This window comes from Arachis stenosperma, chromosome 4 (genome assembly GCF_014773155.1).
Source record: "Arachis stenosperma cultivar V10309 chromosome 4, arast.V10309.gnm1.PFL2, whole genome shotgun sequence".
NCBI lineage: Eukaryota > Viridiplantae > Streptophyta > Magnoliopsida > Fabales > Fabaceae > Arachis > Arachis stenosperma.
The window spans coordinates 34,667,238-34,679,994 of record NC_080380.1 but is presented as its reverse complement, the minus strand read 5'-3'; the positions used below and the strand labels follow the sequence as shown (position 1 = coordinate 34,679,994).

The window sequence follows — 12,757 nt, the reverse complement described above, 5'->3', positions numbered from 1 at the left end:
TTTCTTGTTCCCTTCTCTTTCTTATGAGCAGGAGCAAAGACAAAAGCATTCTTGTTGAGCCTGATCCTGAACCTGAAAGGACCTTGAAGAGAAAGCTAAGAGAAGCCAAAGCACAACTCTCTTTAGAGGACCTGACCGAATTCTTCAAAGAAGAAGAACACATGGCAGCCGAAAACAACAACAATGCAAACAATGCTAGGAAGGTGCTGGGTGACTTTACTGCACCTACTCCCGACTTCTATGGGAGAAGCATCTCTATCCCTGCCATTGGAGCAAACAACTTTGAGCTTAAGCCTCAATTAGTTTCTCTAATGCAACAGAATTGCAAGTTCCATGGACTTCCATTGGAAGATCCTCATCAGTTTTTAGCTGAGTTCTTGCAAATCTGTGACACTGTCAAGACTAATGGGGTAGACCCTGAGGTCTATAGACTTATGCTATTCCCTTTTGTTGTAAGAGACAGAGCTAGAACATGGTTGGATTCTCAACCTAAAGAAAGCCTGGACTCTTGGGAAAAGCTAGTCAATGCCTTCTTGGCAAAGTTCTTTCTACCTCAAAAATTGAGCAAGCTTAGAGTGGAAGTCCAAACCTTCAGACAGAAGGATGGAGAATCCCTCTATGAAGCTTAGGAAAGATACAAACAATTGATCAGAAAATGTCCTTCTGACATGCTTTCTGAATGGAGCATCATTGGTATTTTCTATGATGGTATCTCTGAACTATCCAAGATGTCTCTGGATAGCTCTGCTGGAGGATCTCTTCATTTGAAGAAAATGCCTACAGAAGCTCAAGAGCTGATTGAAATGGTTGCAAATAACCAATTCATGTACACTTCTGAAAGGAATCCTGTGAACAATGGGACAAGTCAGAAGAAAGGAGTTCTTGAGATTGATACTCTGAATGCCATATTGGTTCAGAACAAAATATTGACCCAACAAGTCAATTTGATCTCTCAAAGTCTGTCTGGAATGCAAAATGCACCAAGCAGTACTAAAGATGCTTCATCTGAAGAAGAAGCATATGATCTTGAGAACCCTTCAATGGAAGAGGTGAATTACCTAGGAGAATCCTATGGAAACACCTACAATTCTTCATGGAGAAATCACCCAAATTTCTCATGGAAGAATCAAGAAAGACCTCAACAAGGTTTCAATAACAATAATGGTGGAAGAAACAGGTTTAGCAATGGCAAGCCTTTTTCATCATCTTCTCAGCAACAGACAGAGAGTTCTAAGCAGAATCCCTCTGACTTAGCAACCATGGTCTCTGATCTAATCAAAACCACTCAAAGTTTCATGACTGAAACAAGGTCCTCCATTAGGAATTTGGAGGCACAAGTGGGACAGCTGATCAAGAAAGTTACTGAACTCCCTCCTAGTACTCTCCCAAGCAACACAGAAGAAAATCCAAAAGGAGAGTGCAAAGCCATCAACATGGCCGAATTCTGGGAGGAAGAAGAGGCAGTGAATGCCACTGAGGAAGACCTCACTGGACATCCACTGGCCTCCATTGAGTTCCCCAATGAGGAACCATGGGAATCTGAGGCTCAAAATGAGACCATAGAGATTCCATTGGAATTACTTCTGCCATTCATGAGCTCTGATGAGTATTCTTCCTCTGAAGAGGATGAGTATGTCACTGAAGAGCAAGTTGCTAAATACCTTGGAGCAATCATGAAGCTAAATGACAAGTTATTTGGAAATGAGACTTGGGAGGATGAACCCCCTTTGCTCACCAAAGAACTGGATGACTTGTCTAGGCAGAAACTGCCTCAAAAGAGGCAGGATCCTGGGAAGTTTTCAATACCTTGTGCCATAGGCACCATGACCTTCAAGAAGGCCTTGTGTGACTTAGGGTCAAGTGTAAACCTCATGCCCCTCTCTGTAATGGAGAAGCTAGGGATCTTTGAGGTGCAAGCTGCAAAAATCTCACTAGAGATGGCAGACAACTCAAGAAAACAAGCTCATGGACTTGTAGAGGATGTTCTGGTAAAAGTTGAAGACCATTACATCCCTACTGATTTCATAGTCCTAGAGACTGGGAAGTGCATGGATGAATCCATCATCCTTGGCAGACCCTTCCTAGCCACAGCAAAGGCTGTGATTGATGTTGATAGAGGAGAGTTAATCATTCAAGTGAATGAAGAATCCTTTGTGTTTAAGGCTCAAGGATATCCCTCTATCACCATGGAGAAGAAGCATGAAGAGCTTCTCTCAAAACAGAGCCAAACAGAGCCCCCACAGTCAAACTCTAAGTTTGGTGTTGGGAGGCCACAACCAAACTCTAAGTTTGGTGTTGAACCCCCACATTCAAACTCTAAGTTTGGTGTTGGGAGGTTCCAACATGGCTCTGAGTATCGGTGAGGCTCCATGAGAGTCCTCTGTCAAGCTAATGACATTAAAGAAGCGCTTGTTGGGAGGCAACCCAATGTTTTATAATTAACTATTTCCTTTTGATATTTTATCTTTTTTGTAGGTTGATGATCATGAGAAGTCACAAAATCAATGAAAAAAGCAAAAACAGAATGAAAAACAGGAAGAAAAACAGCACACCCTAGAAGACGCACTTACTGGCGTTTAAACGCCAGTAAGGTTAGCTGTTGGGCGTTTAACGCCCAGTCTGGCACCATTCTGGGCGTTTAACGCCAGAAAGGGGCACCAGACTGGCGTTAAACGCCAGAAAAGGGCAAGAACCCGGCGTTAAACGCCAGGAATGGGCACCAGCCCGGCGTTTAACGCCAGGAATGGCACAAAGCGTGATTTTGCATGCCATTTGGTGCAGGGATGACTTTTCCTTGACACCTCAGGATCTGTGGACCCCACAGGATCCCCATCTACCCTACCACTCTCTCTCTCTTCTTCACCAATCACCTCAACACCTCTTCCCCAAAAACCCCTCACCTATCAAATCCCCTCATTCTCTTCACCACTCACATCCATCCTTCATAAATCCCCACCTACCCCTCCATTCAAATTCAAACCACTTTCCCACCCAAACCCACCCTCAAATGGCCGAACAACCCTCTCCCCCTCTCCTATATAAACCCTCCTTCACTCCTTCATTTTCACACACCTTAAACACCATCTCTCTCCCCTTTGGCCGAATACAAAGCCATTCCCTTTCTCCTCATTTCTTCTTCTTCTACTCTCTTCTTTCTTCTTTTGCTCGAGGACGAGCAAACATTTTAAGTTTGGTGTGGTAAAAGCATTGCTTTTTGTTTTTCCACAACCATTTATGGCATCCAAGGGCGGAGAAACCTCTAGAAAGAGGAAAGGGAAGGCAAAAGCTTCCACCTTCGAGTCATGGGAGATGGAGAGATTCATCTCAAGGGTGCATCAAGACCACTTCTATGAAGTTGTGGCCTTGAAGAAGGTGATCCCCGAGGTCCCCTTTTCACTCAAAAAGGGTGAATATCCGGAGATCCGACATGCGATCCGAAGAAGAGGTTGGGAAGTTCTTACCAACCCCATTCAACAAGTCGGAATCTTGATGGTTCAAGAGTTCTATGCCAATGCATGGATCACCAAGAACCATGATCAAAGTGTGAACCCGAATCCAAAGAATTATCTTACTATGGTTCGGGGGAATTACTTGGATTTTAGTCCGGAAAGTGTAAGGTTGGCATTCAATTTGCCCATGATGCAAGGAGATGAACATCCTTACACTAGAAGGGTCACTTTGATCAAAGGTTGGACCAAGTCCTCACAGTCATATGTGAAGAGGGCGCACAATGGAAGAGAGATTCAAGAGGCAAGCCGGTTCAATTGAGAAGGCATGACCTCAAACCCGTGGCTAGAGGATGGTTGGAGTTCATTCAACGCTCAATCATTCCCACTAGCAACCGGTCCGAAGTTACTCTAGACCGGGCCATCATGATTCATAGCATCATGATTGGAGAAGAAGTGGAAGTTCATGAGGTTATAGCCCAAGAACTCTATAAGGTGGCAGACAAGTCCTCTACCTTAGCAAGGTTAGCCTTTCCTCATCTCATTTGTCACCTCTGTTATTCAGTGGGAGTTGACATAGAGGGAGACACCCCTATTGATGAGGATAAGCCCATCACCAAGAAAAGGATGGAGCACACAAGAGACCCCACTCATCATGAGATCCCTGAGATGCCCCAAGGGATGCACTTTCCTCCACAAAACTATTGGGAGCAACTGAATACCTCCCTAGGAGAATTGAGTTCCAACATGGGACAACTAAGGGTGGAGCATAAGAACACTCCATCATCCTCCATGAAATTAAAGAAGATCAAAGAATCATGAGAGAGGAGCAACAAAGACAAGGAAGAGACATTGAGGAGCTCAAGCACTCCATAGGATCTTCAAGAGAAAGAAAGAGCCGCCATCACTAAGGTGGACCCGTTCTTTAATTTTCTTGTTCTTTATTCTTCTGTTTTTCGAATTTTATGCTTATGTTTATCCATGTTTGTGTCTTGTGATCATTAGTGTCTTAGTGTCTATGCCTTAAAGTTATGAATGTCCTATGAATCCATCACCTTTCTTGAATAAAAATGTGCTTAATTGAAAAGAAAAAGAATTGCATGAATTTTGAATTTTATAACAGTCTAATTATTTTGATGTGGTGGCAATATTTTTGTTCTCTGAATGTATGCTTGAACAGTGCATATGTCTTTTGAATTTGTGGTTCATGAAGGTTGGCTCTTGAAAGAATGATGAAAAAGGAGACATGTTACTGAGGATCTGAAAAATCATTAAAAATGATTCTTGAAGCAAGAAAAAGCAGCGAAAAAAAAACCGAAAAAAAAAGAGAGAGAAAAAGAAAGAAAAAGAAAGAATAAAGTTGTGATCCAAGGCAAAAAGAGTGTGCTTAAGAACCCTGGACACCTCTAATTGGGGACTCTAGCAAAGCTGAGTCACAATCTAAAAAGGTTCACCCAATTATGTGTCTGTGGCATGTAGGTATCCGGTGGTAATACTGGAAGACAGAGTGCTTTGGGCCACGGCCAAGACTCAAAAAGTAGCTGTGTTCAAGAATCATCATACTTAACTAGGAGAATCAATAACACTATCTGGATTCTGAGTTTCCTAAAGAAGCCAACCATTCTGAGTTTCAAGGATAGAGTGAGATGCCAAACTGTTCAAGGCAAAAGCTAAAGCCCCGCTCATCTAATTAATACTGATCTTCATAGATGTTTTTGGAATTCATTGCATATTCTCTTCTTTTTATCTTATTTGGTTTTCAGTTGCTTGAGGACAAGCAACAATTTAAGTTTGGTGTTGTGATGAGCGGATAATTTATACACTTTTTGGCATTGTTTTTAGTATGTTTTTAGTAGCTTTAGTTGAGTTCTTAGTATATTTTTATTAGTTTTTAGTTAAAATTCACTTTTCAGAACTTTACTATGAGTTTGTGTGTTTTTCCTATGATTCAGGTATTTTCTGGCTGAAATTGAGGGACCTGAGCAAAAATCTGATTCAGAGACTGAAAAGGACTGCAGATGCTATTGGATTCTGACCTCCCTGCATTCGAAGTGGATTTTCTGGAGCTACAGAAGCCCAATTGGCGCGCTCTTAACGGCGTTGGAAAGTAGACATCCTGGGCTTTCCAGCAATATTTGATAGTCCATACTTTGCCCAAGATTTGATGGCCCAAACCGGCGTTCAAAGTCACCCTCAGGAATCCCAGCGTTAAACGCTGGACTGGCACCCAATGGGATTAAACACCCAAACTGGCATAAAAGCTGGCGTTTAACTCCAAGAAGAGTCTTCTACACGAAATTGCTTCATTGCTCAGCCCAGGCACACACCAAGTGGGCCCGGAAGTGGATTTTTATGTCATTTACTCATCTCTGTACACCCTAGGCTACTAGTTTTCTATAAGTAGGACCTTTTGCTATTGTATTAGAAATCTTTTGATCACTTTAGATCTCTAGATCATCTTTGGACAGCTAGTTCTTAGATCATTGGGAGGCTGGCCTCACGGCCATGCCTAGACCTTATGCTTATGTATTTTCAACGGTGGAGTTTCTACACACCATAGATTAAGGTGTGGAGCTCTGCTGTACCTCGAGTATTAATGCAATTACTATTGTTCTTCCATTCAATTCCGCTTGTTCTTGTTCTAAGATATCACTTGTTCTTCAACTTGATGAATGTGATGATCCGTGACACTCATCATCATTCTCACTTATGAACAAGGTGACTGACAACCACTTTTGTTCTACAAGCAACCAGGCTCTAGTGATATCTCTTGGATTCCTGATTGCACGTGCATGGTTGATCACCTGACAACCGAGTGCTCGCCTGACAAACGAGCCAACCATTCCGTGAGATTAGAGTCTTCGTGGTATAGGCGAACTGATGGCAGCATTCAAGAGAATCCGGAAGGTCTAAACCTGTCTGTGGTATTCTGAGTAGGATTCAATGATTGAATGACTGTGACGTGCTTCAAACTCCTAGCAGGCGGCGTTAGTGACAGACGCAAAGAATCAATGGATTCTATTCCGGCCTGACCGAGACCGACAGCTGAATTCCGCGTGCTGTGACAGAGCATATGCAATCGTTTTCCTGAGAGGATGGAGGTAGCCATTGACAACGGAAACCCTACACGAGCTTGCCATGGAAAGGAATAAGAAGGATTGGATGAAGACAGTAGGAAAGCAGAGAGACGGAAGGGAAGGCATCTTCATGCGCTTATCTGAAGTTCCTACCAATGAATTACATAAGTATCTCTATCTTTATCTTTTATGTTATTTTCGTTCATCACCATATCCATTTGAGTCTGCCTGACTAAGATTTACAAGATGACCATAGCTTGCTTCATACTAACAATCTCCGTGGGATCGACCCTTACTCACGTAAGGTATTACTTGGACGACCCAGTGCACTTGCTGGTTAGTTGTGCGAAGTTGTGTAATGCCATGGAATTGAGCTACCAAGTTTTTGGAGTTCATGACCGGGGATTATGAGAGTTGTGAAAAGTATCGTTCACAATTTCGCGCACCAGAAGGCCCAAGTACTTATCTTGTGCTCTAACATTTGGTACTTGGAGTAAATATGACAGACGGTTCCTCTCTTGTTGTGGAGTAATGCGACTAAAGAAAACAGTTGACTTTCTCAAGTTAAACTCCTGACCACTTAGTCCTCTATATTTCTGTAGAATACTCAAAATATTTTGACATAAGGTAGGATTTTCTTTTGTAAAGATAATAGAGTCATCAGTAAAAAATAAATGACTAATAGAAGGGCAACCCCTATTAAGTCACAAACCAATCAGCCCATTATTCTATTCTCCTCTGTGGAGCAAATGGCTAAGGCCATCTGCACAAAGAATGAGTAGGTAAGGAGAAAGAATTTCAACATGGCAGAGACCTCTTGTAGGTTTAAACAAATCTTTTAGTTGTCCATCCACAATAACAAAATAGAAAACATTAGTTACACACTTCTTAAGCTAATTAATCCACCAATTACAAAAACTCAATTGTTCCATCACCTTCCATAAAAACTCCATTCCACCTTATCATACACCTTACCCATGTCCAATTTAAATGCCATATCCAATACCCATTCTTTTTATTCTTTAGATAGTGCATGTATTCATGAGCAATTAATACATTATCACTAATGAGTCTACCCTTAATGAAAGTTCTTTGATTGTCACTAATCATTTTATTCATAATAAATTACATATGATGCACCAATATCTTCAAAATAATCTTGTAAAAAATCGAGCTAAGACTTATCGGTTGTACCTGGACTATAGTCGAAGCATTAGGGATTTTTGGAATAAAACAAATATGAGAATGGTTGAATGATTTGAGCATTCTACCACTTGAAAAAAATTTATCATTGCCTTCATTGTATCTTCTTTGATAGTATCTCAAAAAATTAAAAAAAAACTCGTCGTGAAACCATCATCTCCCAGAGATGAAAATGAATTCATCGAAAAAACAACTTTTTTCACTTTGGCCTCAGTTACTACTCTAGTAAGCATCCAGTTATTCTGTCCTGTTATTTTTTCTCATAGTAGATATAACATCTATAGAGTCCTCCATGACATCTGAATGAAAAATAGATTCAAAATACCTCTGGACAACATTACGAATTCCTTCCAAATCTAAATGCAAAACTCTATCTTCATCTTTTAGGTTCTAAATTTTATTATATTTATTTCTAATCTGCGCTTTTGAATGGAAAAATATTATATTTTTATCTCCATAGTTGAGTCTATGAACTTTTTCTTTTTCATGCCAGGAGCTTTCTTCTTTTAAGTATGTTTCTGCCAATTCCTCCTCCAGCACCATGATCTGACTTTTGTCCGCTTGAGCACCCTTTTTTTTCTTCTTTAAGGTGTAACACCCTAATATTCAATTCTTTGCTCGAGTCATAAGTCAATGATATTATGGTGGTACGACTCTCAGGTGGATTTTTAATATATAAATATAGGTAATTTCGAAAGGACTATTAATCGAGAAGCCTGAAAAGAGTAGAAATAAAATCGCGAAGATGTATCACTCACGTTTCGTGATGAGCGGATAATTTGTACGCTTTTTGGCATTGTTTTTAGTATGTTTTTAGTATGATCTAGTTAGTTTTTAGTATATTTTTATTAGTTTTTAGTTAAAATTTACTTTTCTGGACTTTACTATGAGTTTGTGTGTTTTTCTGTGATTTCAGGTATTTTTTGGCTGAAATTGAGGGACCTGAGCAAAAATCTGATCCAGAGACTGAAAAGGACTGCAGATGCTGTTGGATTCTGACCTCCCTGCACTCGAAGTGGATTTTCTGGAGCTACAGAAGCCCAATTGGCGCGCTCTCAACGGCGTTGGAAAGTAGACATCCTGGGCTTTCCAGCAATATATGATAGTCCATACTTTGCCCAAGATTTGATGGCCCAAACCGGCGTTCAAAGTCACCCTCAGGAATTCCAGCGTTAAACGCCGGAACTGGCACCTAAATGGGAGTTAAACGCCCAAACTGGCATAAAAGCTGGCGTTTAACTCCAAGAAGAGTCTCTACACGAAATTTCTTCATTGCTCAGCCCAAGCACACACCAAGCACACGGCCATGCCTAGACCTTGTTCTTATGTATTTTCAACGGTGGAGTTTCTACACACCATAGATTAAGGTGTGGAGCTCTGCTGTACCTCGAGTATTAATGCAATTACTATTGTTCTTCTATTCAATTCCGCTTGTTCTTTGTCCAAGATATCACTTGTTCTTCAACTTGATGAATGTGATGATCCGTGAGACTCATTATCATTCTCACCTATGAACGTGTGACTGACAACCACCTCCGTTCTACCTTAGATTGGGTGAATATCTCTTGGATTCCTGATACACGATGCATGGTTGATCGCCTGACAACCGAGTGCTCGCCTGACAAACGAGCCAGCCATTCCGTGAGATCAGAGTCTTCGTGTATAGGCTAGAACTGATGGCGGCATTCAAGAGAATCGGAAGTCTAACCTTGTCTGTGGTATTCTGAGTAGGATTCAATGATTGAATGACTGTGACGTGCTTCAAACTCTTAGCAGGCGGGGCGTTAGTGACAGACGCAAAAAATCACTGGATTCTATTCCGGCCTGACCGAGAACCGACAGCTGATTAGCCTATGCTGTGACAGAGCATAGGAACGTTTCACTGAGAGGATGGGAGGTAGCCACTGACAACGGTGAACCCTACATAAGCTTGCCATGGAAAGGAGTAAGAAGGATTGGATGAAGACAGTAGGAAGCAGAGAGCGGAAGGGAAGGCATCTTCATACGCTTCTGAAGTTCCTACCAATGAATTACATAAGTACCTCTATCTTTATCTTTATGCTTTATTCGTATATCACTATACCCATTGAGTCTGCCTGACTAAGATTACAAGGTGACCATAGCTGCTTCATACCAACAATCTCCGTGGGATCGACCCTTACTCGCGTACGGTTTATTACTTGGACGACCCAGTGCACTTGCTGGTTAGTTGTGCAAGTTGTGTTTATGCCATGGTATTGAGCACCAAGTTCTTGGGGCCATTACTAGGATTATTTGAGTGTGAAAAGTAGTGATCACAATTTCGCACACCAAGTTTTTGGCGCCGTTGCCGGGGATTGTTTTGTGTATGGACAACTGACGGTTCATCTTGTTGCTTAGATTAGGTATTTTTTTTCAGAGTTCTTAAGAATGAATTCTAGTGTTTCATGATAATTTGTTGAAATCTGGCTGGCTGAGAAGCCATGTCTAATCTTATTGGACCGAGGTTTCAACTGATCATCACAAGAGCTTGTTGATCTCTATCAATCTTGCTATTGGAGCAATGATCTGCTAAGGCTTGGCTGGCCATTGGCCATGTCTAGTGTTTTGGACCGAAGCTTTCTTTGAAAGCTTGGCTGGCTGTGAAGCCATGTCTAATTCCTGGACCGGAGTCTTAGACTAGCATTGCAATGATTCCTGGAATCCAAATTAAGAATTCTGAAACTTTTATTTTCTATTTTCATATAATTTTCGAAAAAAAAAAGCACAAAAAATTTTTCAAAATAAAAACCAAAAAATATTTTGTTTCTTGTTTGAGTCTAGTGCCTAATTTTAAGTTTGGTGTCTTGCATGTATGTTTATTTGATCTTGGTTCTATTTTCAAGTCAATAGTACAGGGAACTGAAGATTCAGAACATGCAGCGGAGGAATTACACAGAAAAAAGCTGGGCGTTCAAAACGCCCAGTGAAGAAGGACAGACTGGCATTTAAACGCCAGCCAGGGTGCCTGGTTGGGCGTTAACGCCCAAAAGGTAGTGCATTGGGCGTTAAACGCCAGAATGTGCACCATTCTGGGCGTTTAACGCCAGGATGGCACAAGGGGGAGGATTTTGTTTTCAAATCAATTTTTTTTTCAAGTTTTCAAAGTTTTTCAAAATCAAATCTTTTTCAAATCATATCTTTTCAATCAAATGTTTTCAAAATCATTTCTTTCCTTTTCAAAGATACTTGCTATCAATTAATGATTTGATTCAACATTTCAAGTATGTTGCCTTTTTTGTTGAGAAAGGTTTAATGTTTGAATCATCTTTTCTTGTTAGGCAATCATTAATTTTTAAAATCAAATCTTTTAAAATTGTTTTCAAATCATATCTTTTCAATCACATATTTTTTTTAAACCAATCATATCTTCTTAACATCATCTTTTTCAAAATAGTTTTCATAAAATCTTTTTGACTTCTAATTTCAAAATCTTTTCAAAATCCTTGATTTCTTTCCCACTCTTATTTTCGAAAATTAATTAGTGTTTTTCAAAATGTTTTCAAATTCTTTAACTTAATTTTCGAAAAAGCTCCTCCTCTCTCTCACATCCTTCTATTTATGGAGTACCACTCCCTTCTCAATGCACAATTCGAACTCTATCTGATTAAGTTCGAATTCTTCTACCTCTTTCTTCTATTTCTGTTCTTCTGACACCTCAAGGAATCTCTATACTGTGACATAGAGGATTCCACATTTTCTTGTTCTCTTCTCTTTCATATGAGCAGGAGCAGAGACAAAGGCATTCTTGTTGAAGCTGATCCTGAACCTGAAAGGACCTTGAAGCGAAAGCTAAGAGAAGCTAAGGCACAATTCTCTATAGAAGACCTAACAGAAATCTTCAAAGAAGAAGAAGACATGGCAGCCGAAAACAACAACAATGCAAACAATGCAAGGAAGGTGCTGGGTGACTTTACTGCACCTATTCCCGACTTCTATGGGAGAAGCATCTCTATCCCTGCCATTGGAGCAAACAACTTTGAGCTTAAGCCTCAATTAGTTTCTCTAATGCAACAGAATTGCAAGTTTCATGGACTTCCATTGGAAGATCCTCATCAGTTTTTAGCTGAATTCTTGCAAATCTGTGACACTGTCAAGACTAATGGGGTAGACCCTGAGGTCTACAGACTTATGCTATTCCCTTTTGCTGTAAGAGACAGAGCTAGGACATGGTTGGATCACAACCTAAAGAAAGCCTGGACTCATGGGAAAAGCTAGTCATGCCTTCTTGGCAAAGTTCTTTCCACCTCAAAAATTGAGTAAGCTTAGAGTGGAGTCCAAACCTTCAGACAGAAGGATGGAGAATCCCTCTATGAAGCTTGGGAAAGATACAAACAATTGATCAGAAAATGTCCTTCTGACATGCTTTCTGAATGGAGCATCATAGGTATTTTCTATGATGGTCTCTCTGAACTATCCAAGATGTCTTTGGATAGCTCTGCTGGAGGATCTCTTCATTTGAAGAAGACGCCTACAGAAGCTCAAGAGCTGATTGAAATGGTTGCAAATAACCAATTCATGTACACTTCTGAAAGGAATCCTGTGAACAATGGGGCAAATCAGAAGAAAGGAGTTCTTGAGATTGACACTCTGAATGCCAATTTAGCTCAGAACAAGATATTGACTCAACAAGTCAATTTGATCTCTCAAAGTCTGTCTGGAATGCAAAATGCACCAAGCAGTACTAAGGACGCTTCATCTGAAGAAGAAGCCTATGATCCTGAGAACCCTTCAATGGAAGAGGTGAATTACCTAGGAGAACCCTATGGAAACACCTATAATTCTTCATGGAGAAATCACCCAAATTTCTCATGGAAGAATCAAGAAAGACCTCAACAAGGTTTTAACAACAATAATGGTGGAAGAAACAGGTTTAGCAATGGCAAGCCTTTTCCATCATCTTCTCAGCAACAGACAGAGAATTCTAAGCAGAACTCCTCTGACTTAGCAACCATGGTCTCTGATCTAATCAAAACCACTCAAGTTTCATGACTGAAACAAGGTCTTCCATTA

At 40.6% G+C, this 12,757-nt stretch overlaps 2 non-coding genes across 2 annotated transcripts; both read right to left on the bottom strand.

Annotated features, from left to right (window-relative positions):
• Positions 1–566: 566 nt before the first annotated feature.
• LOC130977761 (small nucleolar RNA R71) lies at positions 567–674 on the bottom strand. Its single transcript, XR_009085438.1, has one exon. It is a non-coding gene; the product is annotated as a small nucleolar RNA R71 (small nucleolar RNA).
• Positions 675–12,005: 11,331 nt separating this feature from the next.
• LOC130978414 (small nucleolar RNA R71) lies at positions 12,006–12,112 on the bottom strand. The gene has a single exon (XR_009086059.1). It is a non-coding gene; the product is annotated as a small nucleolar RNA R71 (small nucleolar RNA).
• Positions 12,113–12,757: the final 645 nt, after the last annotated feature.